We start from the raw sequence: 15,398 nt of genomic DNA on the forward strand, positions 1-15,398 counted from the left end.
CGCTCATTTCAGCCATTTTTGAGCATCGAGAGTCACTTATGACCTCCACTCACACCACGTGACATGTTCATTTGGTCCCATAGGTCATATTTGACCTCCGAGGACGATAATAGAACTATCTATCTATCTATTTATCTCTCTCTCTCTCTCTCTCTCTCTCTCTCTCTCTCTCTCACACACACACACACACACACACACACACACACACACACACACACACATTAAAAGTTCAAAATCTTGCAAACAAGCACAATAACTTGCAAATAAATTTTTCAATCATGGAATATTTGTGCTCGTGTAAAGAGGCAGACACTGGCTAGGAGAGTCTCCTAAGCTAAGACCCCTCTATTAGCGCAATGTAAGAGAAGGGCCTTAGGAAATTTGATGGGGAGGGCTTTCATACTTGGCAAACAAAATTGAAAGGCTACTTAATGTAAAAATAGTTGTGGGGAGTAGTCAATCCAACGATCATTCATACAACATCTACTGATGGTGCACACATACTGGCACGAGCTATGAGCACCCAAAATCAAGCCAAGGATGAGAAAACATTAGGAATCTAATCACTACACTACATGACAATTATGTACACATTACTGATGCTTGTGAAACCTCATCAGCTGCATGGGAAGCACTAGAAAAAAACTTTGGAGCTAGAAAAAAGGAAAGCAAAGTGATCTTAAACAAGAATCTATACAAGTTAAATATGGAAGATAACAAAGACATTGCAATCTTGGTCAATCGCCTTAAAAGCATGACCCCATAACTAGCTTTATGTAAACAATGCAGTACCGGAGGAGGACAAAATTGCATTTCTTCTAGCAACCTAACCACCTACCTTTGACCAGATCATGGCCATCATTGAGGAGAAGGATCCAACACTAGATTTCCAAGATGTAATCAACTCTTTAATGTTCAAGGAGAAGAAGCAAGGGAGGAATGCTACTTCAGGGAGAGGAGCTTTTTCAATTAGCTCCAGTAACAAAACTTGTTTCAAATGTGGCAAAGAAGGGCCCATAGCAAAGGATTGTCTAGCATTGAAGACTTGCAGCATTTGGGGAAAGAAGGGTCACCTTCCTTCCAAGTTTTTCAAAAAGGATAGAGGAAGCACCAACCGGCCCAAAATCAATTTTTAAGAAGAAGAGAAAGATGAAGATGAAGAAGGGAGCAGTAGCCTTCTAGTCTACGACGACGTTCTCTAGATTTTGTTTTGCCTTTCCCTTTAGCTGTATATGTTTGAAGATAGCTTGGTCTCAGTTTTATACATCTTTTTGAGGGGAGGTGTTGAGTGTCTCTTTGATTAGATATATTTTGTCTCTTGGATTGGGGATGGTCTCCTAGATTGGAGATGTTATTTTTTGCTCCTGGATCGGAGTGTGTCAGAGATGTCAGTTTCTTCCTAGTCCAAACCTCAAGGAGAAAATTGTGAGGTGTGAGCTTTGTCCTAGAGTACTAGAGTATGAGACAAGGAGAGGAGAAGGAATTATCCCAGATGCAGTGGTGCAAGGTTGTAGAGCTACTTAAAGCTCGTTTCATGAATGAATAAACCAAGTCTATTTTGCATTACATCTCTCTTGTTTATGGTGAGCTTGTGATGGCTTAGCAACAACTCAAGATCGTGTTTATGCGTCCAAGTTAATTGATCTTGAAACCTAATTTTCTTGAATGATAATCTAGCCAACACACACTCACTTGTGTGCATGATGCTCCTCTTTCATCCACCATGCTAGCACGATCCCATTCCCATCATATGCTCGTTGTGAAATTTAATTCTATATACAACTAAGTATGCATGTTTGAATGTGCTACAGCCTTGAGCAGGTTACAAAACTAGATTATCCATTGTAGGAGGCACATTTATGAGCTGCATATAGTATGCATGCCATGAAATTATATTTTATGTGTAGCAACGTGAGGAAATTTGGATAGAAAGGTTGAAACCTTGATGAGGGATGATAGTCCCTCCCATGGAGGTTTCCCCCATCATGACAAAAAGCCTTGCATGACACAGATTGGTAGCAATATCTATACAAAGACATGAGGAAGGGCTTCCTCATGTCTACGGGCTACATGGGGAAGGACCCCTCTCAAGAAGGCCGGGGGTAGAGTGACACCTCCCAAGCAGTGATGGCTCTAGAGAGTAGCACAAATCATGAAGTAAAGCCAAGACTAGCCCAAGTAGAGTGGTAACCTTCAATCATGAAGAATGTCACAAGCATCTGCTCGGAAATAGGACGTAGCTAAGTAGATATTAGAGTAGTTAACTTAATGAAGAGAGATAATTTTCACTCACGAGAGATTATAGAGTAGAGAGAGAGCACACATGATATACGTGATTCACCCAATGTGGGCTATGTCCACGGGAAAGTAGCCACGCAATGGCTTTAGTGCTTCAAACTAGAAGTAGATTACAAAGGGATTATACCCTTAATGGACCTCCCACCTTGCTTCACTCTCACCAACTTCACAATACATTTTGTGTGTAGAAAAGGCCTCCTTTTATAGGCCAAAAGGGTTTCCCTCTCTCATGAGAGACAACCGTGTGTAGCCTCCCTTGTGTAGACAATTCCAAGTTGGACTCTTCAATGTGCCCATGTGTGGCTGCCCTTGAGAAGGCAAGACCGCTTGGAAATCGGCCACTGGCCATTGACTTCCACCCACCGTCCAAACGGACAATCGACCAACCACTTTTCGTCCACTTTTTGACCGTCCTCCAGCCATAATATTCTAGCAAAAAGGAAATATTCCAACGAGTGGAATTTTGGTTTTTGGCGAGCGATTTTTCTAACACACGATGGCTTCTCCTCATAATGGGGGCCTTATAACAACGCATGATGGCTTCTCCTCATAATGGGGCCTTACAACAACGCATTTTTTAGACTAAAAGTTACAAGGGGTAAATCAGGCTCCATACTCAATAATCTCCCACTTGGAGATTGATCTCCACACCAAACCTGTGATTTCTTTCCATCCTGTCTTCTTATCCTTGAATGGCAATTGAAGATGAGCAAAAGCTCAACTTCTCCTTGTTATTTAAACTTGTCTGTAGGATTTTCAATTGTGTGCACCTTTCCTAGCTTTAGTTGTCTCTCTTCCAAAAGAGTATGTATAAAGTGATATCTCACCTCAATGTGCTTTGTCCTTGAGTGAAATGTTCAATTCTTTGCAAGATGAATGGTGCTTTGATTCTCTATATACAAGACACAATTGTCTTGCTTGTATCCTAGCTCCTCCAAGAATTTGTGAAGCCACAAAATTTCTTTGCTTGCCTCCGTCATTGCTACATATTCTACTTATGTGGTAGAATGTGAGACCACTTTCTACAGCTTTGCCCGACTTACTGCAGTGCCTCTAGCCTGAATACATAGCCAGTAGGGCTCCTTCAAGTGTCTTTGTCACCTACCATATATGCATCAGCATACCCTTGCAAGAAAATATCAGTGCCTCCAAAATACAAAGCATTTGTTTTTGTTCCCTTTAGATACCTAAGTATCAACTTCACAACTTGTCAGTGCTCTTTACTTGCATTATCCATGAACCTACTCATAACTCCCATTGCACGTGCAATATTTGGCCTTGTCCAGACCATAGCATACATTAGAGAACCTACTGCTGCATCATATGGAAATTTAGACATATAGGCTATCTCATCTTGTGCCTTTGGACACATATCCTTGGTTAGTTTAAAGTGACTATCCAAAGGTTTAGAAATTGATTTTGCATCTTGCATTGCAAACCTTTCTAGTGCCTTCTTGATGTAATCCTCTTGAGATAGCTTTAGTGTCTTCTTCGTCCTATCCCTTGGTATCTTCATACCAAGTATCCGCTTTGCAGAACCTAATATTTCATTGAAAACTATTTAGACAACTCCTCTTTTAGGTCTTTGATATCTTGCATGTTAGTACTTGCAATCAGCATGTCATCAATATACAACATTAGAATGATGAACTTCCGATCTCCCAAATTCTTTGTGTATACGTAGTGATATGAATTGCATCTTGTAAATCCTAGATCAATCATCCATGGATTGAACTTTAAGTACCACTGTCTTGATGCTTACTCTAGACCATACAAGCTCTTCTTTAATCTACAAACCATTTTCTCCTTGCCCTTTACTTCATACCCCTTTGGTTGAAGCATGTAAATTTCCTCCTCTAAGTCACCGTGAGGGAATGTCGTATTTACATCCATTTGCTCAAGATTTAAGTTATAAGCAACCAAAGGCTTAAGACAAGCCTAATTGAGTTCATTTTTACAACAGGAGAAAATATTTCATTGAAGTCAATACCTTTCTTTTGAGAAAACCCTTTTACCACAATCTTGGACTTGTACCTTTTCTTCCCACCTTCTTCTTCCTTCAGCTTATACACCCATTTGTTCAGGAGTGCCCGCTTACCCTTAGGCAACTCAACCAACTCCCATGTTTGGTTGTGATGTAATGAATCCATCTCCACTTGCATGCTCTTCATCCGTTCTTCTTTGGATTTGTGTTGCATAGGTCGTCAAGTGACTTCATCAAGTCCTCTGTTGTCTTCATCTCCAAAACATTGAAGGCCACCGTTGATGCCAAGCTTAGCAATATTGTTCCTAATGCCTTTTGTTCAAGGGCAATCCATACTTCATATGCCATCATTGTGGCTTCTTTGAAAGCCCGTCGTGGCTAGTGGAAAATAAAGGCCCTTCTGGTAGAGATAGTCTTTAATGTGCATCTTCCAGTGTTGGTAGTTTTTTATGTTAAACTTCTTGACCTTGAGCTTACCTTCCTTGGTCATTACTCCCACTCAATTCAAGGAATCCTTTCCTTGAGATACTATAGCTACGAGAAAACCTTGCTCTGATACCAGTTGTCAGGAACTAGGGTGTAGCTAAGTAGATAATAGAGTAGTTTACTTTGGAGAGAGATAATTTTCACACACACGAGAGATTATAAAGACAGAGAGAGGGAGGGAGAGAGAGACACCACACATGATCTGTGTCGTCCACCCAATCTGGGATACATCCACGAAAAGGCATCCACTCAATGGATTTAGTGCTTCAAACTAGAAGTAGGTCACAAAGGAATTATGCCCTTAATGGAATGGATCTCCCACCTTTCTTCACTCTCACCAACTTCACAATACATTTTGTGTGTAGAAGAGGCCTCCTTTTATAGGCCAAAAGGGCTGCCCTCTCTCATGAGAGACAACCGTGTGTAACCACCCTTGTGTAGACAAGTCCAAGTTGGACTCTCCAATGCGCCCATGTATGGCCACCCTTGAGAAGACATGTCCGCCTAGAAATTGACCACCGGCCATTGGCCATTGACTTCTACCCACCATCTAATTGACCAGCTATTTTTGGTCCATTTTTTGGCCCTCCTTGGGCCATAATATTCCTAAGAAAAGGGAATATTCCGGGGTGAAATTTTGGTTTTTTGGCGAGTGATTTTTTTTACGTACGATGGATTCTCCTCATAATGGGGGCCTTACAAATGTGTGTTTTTTTTACTAAAAGCTACAAGGGGTAAATCAAGCTCCATACTTAATAGCATCAAGGCATAGTTCTACATGTGGCTCAACAGCCAAGAGCCTCATCATCAAGCAAGACACCTACATTCAAAGTGCCACCTTCCATACAAAGCTCATAAAGATCTTTCATCAAATAAACTTTGTTACTAGTAGTCTTGCTCTCATAAGTGTTGCATAACTTCTACCATAGATCATGAGTGGTGGCCTCACTCACAATAGTAGAAAACACAAACCCTACAAGAAGTAACAAAAATGGTAGATCTTGCTTTTGCATCAAGTGATTTTCCATTGGGCATATGTGTAACCATCATCCTCTTAGCGTAAAAACAATGGCTTTACTTGGTTTTTTTGAATCAACATCCTAGACGTGTTCTTTTCATATACAAAATTTTTCACCATCAAACTTCTTGATATTGAATACGGTCTTTTTAAAAGATGAGACCATAACTACCAAGAGCCAATTTTATGGTGAGAATTTAGGAAAATATTTGCAAAGTTTCCCTAGTAAATTCAATAGAATCTCAACTAGAAAACACCTCTATAAAGCTGTCAAAACAATGGCACTATGCATAGAGATTATCTCATTGACCAAATGCACTAAACCTAACCCAAAATTATTAAATTTGACTCACCAACATGGCGTAAGAAGCACCTAGTCCCCTCTATAAATAGCCTATGGTGAGGTCTTGTGAAGGGGTAACTCTAACCACCCATATGACCAAAGCTAAACATTTTGACAACCTCCCAGCTCAAAGAAAACCTCATGCAAGACCCTCCAAAAGATTTAGTAGACTCAATGACTTTGGCCAAGTTGGCATAAATCCCAAAAAGGCTCCACAAGGGAGTACAAGGTAGTATCCACAACTCAACGTACATAAATTATGAGAAAATCCTTACTGTATGTAGCAAGATATGTGCATAAACAAGTACCACTAGTATGCAAACATGAACAATATCTCTGGGCTATAGTGAAATCCTATGGGGATAACCAAATCCCAAAAGAGCACAAGCAATTTATACTACACAAATTGGATAAACCACAAGCTAATGCAATGGCTAAATGCATCCCACAAAGATCCAAAATGCCTACAAATTTGAGAACTACCAACAAAGGAAATTGTAAATTGTATCTCTTGCATGATTGAGCAAATCTTAACTTTGGAATTGCTCACTTGGTATTCTTTCATGTCTCCACACAAACCATGTACACTACATGCCCTTACTTGCATGCCCTCACTCTCTGAGAAAACCATAGTAACATGTATTCAAGTTTGTTGCTCCATGTCCTCAACCTTGCAAACACAAAACTTATTAACGACCTTCCTTTTTGTGATTCACCTCGACTACATGCATGCACTACACCTACAACCACGCTATTATCTTTTCCAAGCAGTACATGCAACCCCAATCCATGTGTATCTACTTTTATAATTCTTGCTAGCATTTTGGTTTTCCAATGCTACTTTGAGCCATATTCCAACGAGCTTCACTCACATCAAACCCTTCAATTTGTGTAAAACCTTGTGCTACTAACCTTCTTTTGTACTTTTTTGATGAGCCATCAGCTTTGTGTTTGACTTTGTAAACCTATTTGGTGCCGATGACCTTATTTTTTGGTTGCCAATCCACTATTTTTCATGTGTCACTCTTTGCTATGTTATCATACTTTGACTCCATTGCTTCTTTCCACTTTGGATTAGCCATGTCTTCTTTGATGAAAGTTGGATCCTTACAAATTCCATAATTTCAATCATTAGAGCCATGTTGATGATGTGGTTGGAGGCTCTTTTCTGCTCCTCTATTCTCTTTGACCTTTGCAAACTACCCTATGTTTCATGAGGATTGTGAACATGAGGATTTCGACCATCCAAGACATATTGAATCCACTTTGGTAGTGGTTTCTCTTGTGATGCTACAATAGGTTGGTTAATTTTTTTTCAGCTATCATCATCAAACAACTCCTCATCCTCAATTTTACCTAACTTTGATCTGGCACAAGTTGGCTTAATTCATTGTTTGATGAGAAAGTGGACAAATCTATTTTCTCACCGAATGTTCTCCATCTTCAAATACCACATCACAACTAGTGAGTATCTTATTTGTCTCTAGGTCATAGAGTTTGTATGCCTCACACTCTTCACTATATCCTAGATATACACGATTCTTGCTTTTGGCTTTTAACTTTGTTCTTTTGGAATCAGGAACATGTGCATAATAGAAATACTCAAAAGTTCTAAAATGCAAGACCAACATTAGGAAGTGGATGGGGTCTAGGAGGGCCTCCTTATTTGCCATGAGATTATGGAGGTGATAAACATTGTGAAAAATAGATGCACACCATGTGTGCGAGAATGGTGGGTGTGTAAGAGAGGTCAAAGGATGCACTCCCCCCCGCCAAAAAAAAGGTGGAAAGCTTTATGATTTTTGGTCTTCCATAAGTCCTACATGTGATCTTTGATTTGAGCAGAGATTATAGATGTATAATCTGCACGCCAGGATCTTTCCATAGATATGTTACATGATAATACGGTTTTGCACGCTAGATTTTAAATTTCAATTTGAGAGAAAAAATTGAACTCAAATAAACTAGTTGTTTTGCTTGTTTGAATTCAAAAGTTTTCCTTTGATTTCTTTTTTAATACTAGAGGTTTGACTCCCTTAAACTGCCAAATAAAGAGTCCCTCCTAGACCCCATTCTCTTCCTAATGAAGGGGTCTTGTCAAAATAGGGTTCTTGAAGTGTTTTTCCTTTCAAAGCCTTTGTGTACCTTTGATTGAGGATATAAACTAAATTATTTATTCCTTCAATCCAAGAGGAATCTAGCATATCCTTGGCTTGGAGCATGCATTGTGCCATCTCTACCACATTCTGATTATGACATTCCACAACTCCATTTTGTTGTGGTGTATAAGAAATAGTAAGGTGATGCTTGATGCCATGCTTGTTGCATCAGTTGTTGAATTCATTTGAAAGGAATTATCCTCCTCTATCTGTGCAAAGTTTCTTGACCTTTTTTCTTGTCTTGTGTTCTACAAGCTTGTGCCACACTTAGCCTCATGCTCAAGCTTATGAGAGCTAGCCTCATATCCATCATATAAGAAATGAGGGACATTTATTCTATTGAGTTTTCAAATGGTTGTCACCCTTCTAGGTGCCCATAAGAAATGATGTGTAGACCTTTGAAACCAGGGCTTCATTAAGCTTTCATCACTTCTATATAATATGTACAAAGCAACATAGGCGACGTAAGTAAAGAATGTGCAAACATTGTTATAGTACAAATAGCAACATGGAGCATAGGCTATTGTCAAGCATATGATCATGTTGTTTTATCAATGGCTGATATTCTCCTATGTGGAACTTCCTCAGGCCACATTGGACAAAAAGGCCTTAGGCCAACCAAGTATAAATGCAACAAAGTATATCCAAAGTAGCACATCACTAAATGGTCTATTAATTATAAGATTTCAAGAGCAAGATAGTCTCATGATGTCCTATTAATCACAAGATTTCAAGATCAAGATAGGGCCATAGCTTCACATTTCTTTTTAGGCTTAAATACTTTGATTTAAGGCTCATTGTTGGTAGGATTAATTTGTGGGTTGATTGAGCGATACAACCATTCAATTTTGTGGGTAATTTAGGAGGCCATGGTGTAGGTTTAGTGCCAATTGTCTTTGAAGCTAGGAAATTGGCTAGAGGATGAATCTTTCTTCCACAATTTCTATGATTCTTTTTTTTTCATAGTCACAATTGTGAGTTGAGATAATTTATATTAACCCAATAAGAATACAACATCCCTCAAGCACAACATGTGCCTTGAGGGGTCTAGGGTTCCATGACTTGTACACAAAATACCTACTAGATGAGTAACTCCTAACCTCTTGGGTGCTCTAAACAGTTCAAAATATGCAACCATCCTTCATTTTTGTATGCTACCTCTCTTTTTTCTCCTACCATGTGAATGAGCTCAATGCTTGATTGCACAATATCATCAAATAGAGATACCTTTATCCTCAAAGACTCGAAGGTTCCTGGACCTCCAAACTTAGTTCAGGTTAAAAAATATGATCATTTGAGTGCATATCATATCGGCTTGGCTTTGGATACCACGCCCTCCCAAGATCAGGTCATCTGTAAAAAAGGTGATCTTCCAAGTCCTTCTTACCCACTTGCACACTCTAGCGGCTAGAGCCCGCAAAGTAGGGCATTTGCAAAACAGATGAAGGGGGTCTTCCAAGGCTAATCTGCAACTTGCTCTATCTTGCACCTTAACCCCAATGGGCAAAGCTCCCCACAGCACCTTCCAAATGAATAGCCCTTTAGTCTCCCAGATGGTAGTAACCCTCTTTTGCCAGCGTTCTTCTGCCCAGATTTTCTTCCAGATTCTGTTGAGTGCAGTAAAACCAATCAGCTTGGTACACAAGCACATTAAATACACTCTCGGTCTTGGGAAGCAAGAACATTGCAGCCACCAAGCTTGAGGAAAGTCCAACAAGGTGCAAGAATCTTGTCCGGCACCGTGGCCATCTTCCATATGCCCCCTCTTGAGGCAAGCTTTGTGTTTTCCATCGTATCCCAAGCCATAATAGGCCACTCTTGTTTCTAGTTCGTCAAAGAAACCACGAGTTTGTCACACAAAGCTTCTGCATAAATCATAGGGTTAGTAATCCCTATACCGCCCTACTTCTTAGGTCTTGCTACTCATTCCCATCTCCCCCACTGGTAAGGGGTTGTGGCCTTCATGTTACTTTTCCATTCAAGAAACAGCGATACAAATGAAATGTACGGAATCATGAAAGCATTGATCACTGTGATTCTACTATGGAAGGGAAGGATCACAAACTTCCATCTTCTTTTTTTGTCGTTGACTTTAGTCAAGATCCAGTCGACCCTCTTCTTATCTGTAATGCCCACTCAAAGTGGAGCACCAAGGTGCCTAAATACAATGCCCTTGCTTATTACCTCTCCGGACTATTCCGAGGTGTCGAAGGTGTCGCTTCCTGAGAGAGATATCAGTCTAGATTACTCCATACTGCACGTAGATCCGGAGGTAGTGGCAAAAAGCTGGAAAATATAAAGGGCTCTTTGTAGCGTCTCTAAATCAGCTTTGAGGAAAAGAAGAGAGTCATCTGTAAATAGATTTGCCAGTAGTTTCTTTCCTCCTGCCAGTGAAAGACCTTGACTTTCCCCTTTTGTTGCATTGTCCTCAAGCGCAGTCACCAGCGGGCGAGAGCCAATAGCCAAAAGTAGTGGGGCAAGGAGACATCCTTGCTTGATTGATCAATTGACCTCAAATCCTCCCACTATCTTGTTTTGAAGAGGATCTCAGAGTAACTTCCTTTCCCCAATGTTTGGACAATTGCACACATCTAGGTCCAAAACCCACAGCCTTCATGACTGCCTCCATGTAAGTCCATGAGATTCTATCATAAGCCTTACCCAGATCAAGCTGGAGGAGGATACATTTTTGCTTGGTGAAAGAAGCATATTCAATACCAACCATGGCAGCCAAGATGTTATCATAGATTGACCTACCTTTTATAAATCCATGCTGGTGGGGTGTCATGATTCTATTCAAGGTTATATGCGCCATCGCACTTGCTCCGAGCAAACCCTATCACCATGGGGAGCTCCGTTTGGAAGCAGACCCTCAAGCCAATGAACCCTAATCTTAAGCAACCCCACCTCGGTCAATACACCTTTGAAGGGCTAAAACCAAGGTAGAATTAAAGACGTTGAAGATGCCAACGCCAAAGATAGATGCTTAATTTAAAAAAGCCGTTGAAGATGAAACTAGCACTAAAGATGCTAATGAGGGACCAAGGGGCACAACATGGCAAATGCGAGGGGGATCTCCACCAGCATAGTGAAACTAAGATCAATGAGGCTGTTGGCCGAGCTAAAGGGCTAGACGAGCATGCCATCCCATAGTGAAACCACACTAGGATATCGTATTGTATGAGAAGAAATCTTTGGAGATATGCTGGGCTTAAAGCGGGCTTTGGTGGTACAAAAAAAGAGCAATTTTTTCCCACCTTATTGGTACTTTGATCGTACAAAATTTGGATTTTTGGAAGGAATCCACTAGCTGCAAAAAAAAAAGCTTTTTTTATTTTCAAGGTAAATAAGGACAAAATTAAAAGTGTGTCCAGGGAAACGTTAGGTGGTGGATCATTATCTTTGGGAGGGGAAAATTTTTGAACTCATGGGAGAGACACTGTTGCAATTTTTTCCCACCTTATTGGTATTTTGATCATACAAAATTTGGATTTTTGGAAGGAATCCACTAGCTGCAAAAAAAAAGGTTTTTTATTTTGAAGGTAAATAAGGACAAAATCAAAAGTTCCATACGTGTAAGAGGATCGTTAGGTGGAGGCTCGTGGAGGCTCATTATCTTTGGGAGGGGCAAATTTTTGAACTCATGGGAGAGACACTATTGCACTAGCTTGTGCAAGGTGAAACTTGCGTGTAGCTTTGCTTGTAGCCACTACATGAAGAGTAGCTTGCTTGATTAATATGGTAGGCAAATCATGAGCTAAGAGCTACAAAGTGGCTAGGATAGTGATTTTCCCTAGTCATTCTAGTTCTCTCTCTTCTAAAGAAGCTTGCAATGTTGTGCAATGAGGACCCCAGCATGAAAGTCTACTGCCAGAGCCTCACCTGGGACCAAACCAAAATAAAAGGGGAAGGACACTGCCATGAAATCCTCTTGTAGCATCAAAATAAAAGGGGAAGGATAGTGTTAGGAAATCCTCTCATAGCATCAACAAGACATCGACACCAACAATAGAGGTGGAGTAGAAAAGTGAAGCTCATCTAGATCTACAAAAGACATGCCATGGGAGATTTGAACTACATTTCACGCCTTGGATGGAGGGTATGCGGGGAGTACTCCACCTCCACGGAACCTTGCTAAATATACTTGAATGATGATGATCTACCTTTTGATCTATGGATTTCGATGTTTAGGTAGAAATACAAATAGAACTCAAATACTTACATGAATCATGTGCATCCTCACTTGGTCAATAATTGCAAATTTTTTTATTAAAAATTCTATCATCCCCCCCCCCCCCCCCCCCCCCCCCCCCCCCCCATATAGGGAGATTACAAGTAAGTTTGCATGGTGCTATGCGATCAGGTGCCATGCAGCAATGAAGAACCCTATAGCCCACAAGGTGGCATGTGCCCAGTTTGGTGAGAGTTTGCTCAACATGTGTAGCAAGAAGGGGAGATTTGAAGAGAATGGTTGAAACCTGTTTAAAGCATCTACTAATTTTAAGCACTGGACATTGAGTATTTTAAAAGCATTGAAAGATCCAAAGATTTGCTTGAAATCTGCTGCTTCTTGCTATGGTAATTTAGGGTGTGCTTAAAGCAGTAGTATGCTTTAAATCATAGTACTTTTTTAGTACAGAGATCATTAGTCTGATAAAAGGGCAGTGGATAAATCTAATGTATTAGACCAAGTATCTACTACTTTTAAGCATAGGGGTTTAAAGCATGTACTACTTTGATGCACATGCCACACCATGTGCTGAGTTGATTATTTCTAGTACCAGTATTCTTTAAAGCAGCTAGAAAGCTAATGTATTTTAGAGCAATCATCCATTATTTTTAAGCATTGGACTTTAAAGCACAGAAAGATCCATAGCTTTGCTTGAAATATGCTTCTTGTTGTTTTGGTAATTTAGCTTAGTGCTTTAAAGTAGTGGCATGCTTTGAATCAGACTACCTTTTAGCATAGGGAAAAGTAGTCTATTTTAAAGAAAACTCGAGGGATTCACTATTCTCAGTACCCCCCTATATAACGTGTGTTTGTGGGGTAATTAAAAAATCCCCTTTTTAACATGTTTAAATGAATAAGATGACCCCTTATATTAGGAATTTCTTCAAAATGGAATTTAAAAACCTCTTATTTTAATGTATATCTATTAAATTCCCTTAAATTTTTGTATCTAAAAACCCCCTGTGCTTAACTCATGTGGTACATTAACATGATTACATAGTGTACCCTCGAGAAAGAAAACTACTTTTTAGAGTGGTTTGATTTAGGCAAACTTATTTTTAGCACAGGGATTAGTAGTCTGCTTTCAAGCGTATAGTTTCAAGCCTAAGGATTCAAAGTACAAAACCAAATTATCAAAGCAATAAAAAGCAGGTTTGAAGCAAGGCTGTCTATCTTTAAGTGCTTCAAAGCCTTGTGCTTAAAAGTAGCAGATGCTTGATTTAAGATACATGTATTAGTTTTCTCCACTATCTTGTAACTCGAACACAGCTTTCAAGCAGTTGGATTTCTCATTAGATTCAAACCCTTCAAATCACTCAAGTAATAAGTAAAAGTAACACCCACATAACTTTAAATAATAGTAGCTGATTAACACGTCTAAGCTTTGACCTATGTACACTAGAACACACATTTGGATGCAATGAAAATATACATGAGATGGGCATGAGACTCATCTGGTAAATGGATTGGATGTTGCACATATGTGCATATCCCAACACTCATGTTGCATATGTCCTTCTTGTTGGAGGAAACCCACCTCTCCATAATCTAGAAGGAGACAACAACATCCTTCATATCTCCTATTAAATGGATTGTAGTTCACCCCCTTCAACACATGAAGATAGGAAATCTCTCCTCATTCCTTGTAGACAAATGTAGTTTGTCACAATCAACACCAAAGTATCTTGCTACTTAAGAGAAGTTTATATCCTCGGGGTCTCCATCCCTTGAGTTCATCAACATCACAATTGCAAAACTCTTGGCAAACTTCTCATCTGCTAAATGAGGCTACTTAATTAGAGTTAAAGTGTGTCTCACATTTGCAAGTAATCTTGACTCAATCTGACTTGATGCATCTTGTAGCCTAGCGATACAAGGCTGAAGCATGAGTTGTTGCAGAGAAATTTCCTTTGTCTTGGCATGCCCAAACATCATGTTTGCCTCTGAAAGCAAGCGGCAACAGTCTTGCATATCTTCATCACTCTGGCCCCGTTTGCTTCAACACTCTCGCCATCAGCTTGCAATGTTTGTGCTACTTCTCTTACACGTTGCTCTTTTTGCTTGGGAGGCCAATACAAATGTAAATGTTCTCTAGCTTCCATGCTAGCATTTTGTATGTTCCAATTTGAAATTTCATGGGGAGATCCTGACACGATTGTGAGTGCATATCCATTACCTCTTTTTGAATTTATAGGGGTCCATTGAAACCTGTAACCAACAACCGTCCAACTTTTAGAAACCAACAACCGTCCAACTTTTAGACTTAAATACGAAGCAGCTGAGAGAGAAAGAGAGAGAGTGTGAGAGAGTTTTACCAATTTTGACCTTCAAGTTCTACTCAGACATGAGCGCGCGCGCACACACACACACACACACACACACACAGAGTTTTACTAAATTTTGACCTTCAAGTTCTGCTCAGACATGAGCACACACACACACACACACACACACACACACACACACACACACAGAGAGAGAGAGAGTTGTAGTAAATTTTAAACTCCAGGTTCTGGTAAGACATGAGTACGCACACACATATATGCACACACACACACACACACACACAAGTCCATTACACCACTCCAAGCTAGGAACACCATGCTTTTAGTAGCAGCAGCGTGCTGTGTATAGTAAAAGGGTCCTTGTGCAGCTCTCATGCAATGGCATCCTCCTCTATGTTGGCAGATGATGGTGAAAGGCTCTTGCACCTCTTGAGCCATGGAGCTGCAAAAAATGTTTGAATTAGGGTTGCAGAGAAATGCACACAGCTTGGAGAAGATGAAGGAAGCTCAAGGCACACAATAGAGAGTGTGTTACTTAGTGTGCAATGGAAAGATAGATAGCCCTAGAGTGATGGGCGTATATACAATGCACGG

The sequence above is a fragment of the Adiantum capillus-veneris genome, chromosome 7 (genome assembly GCF_014529385.1).
Source record: "Adiantum capillus-veneris isolate H3 chromosome 7, ASM1452938v2, whole genome shotgun sequence".
NCBI lineage: Eukaryota > Viridiplantae > Streptophyta > Polypodiopsida > Polypodiales > Pteridaceae > Adiantum > Adiantum capillus-veneris.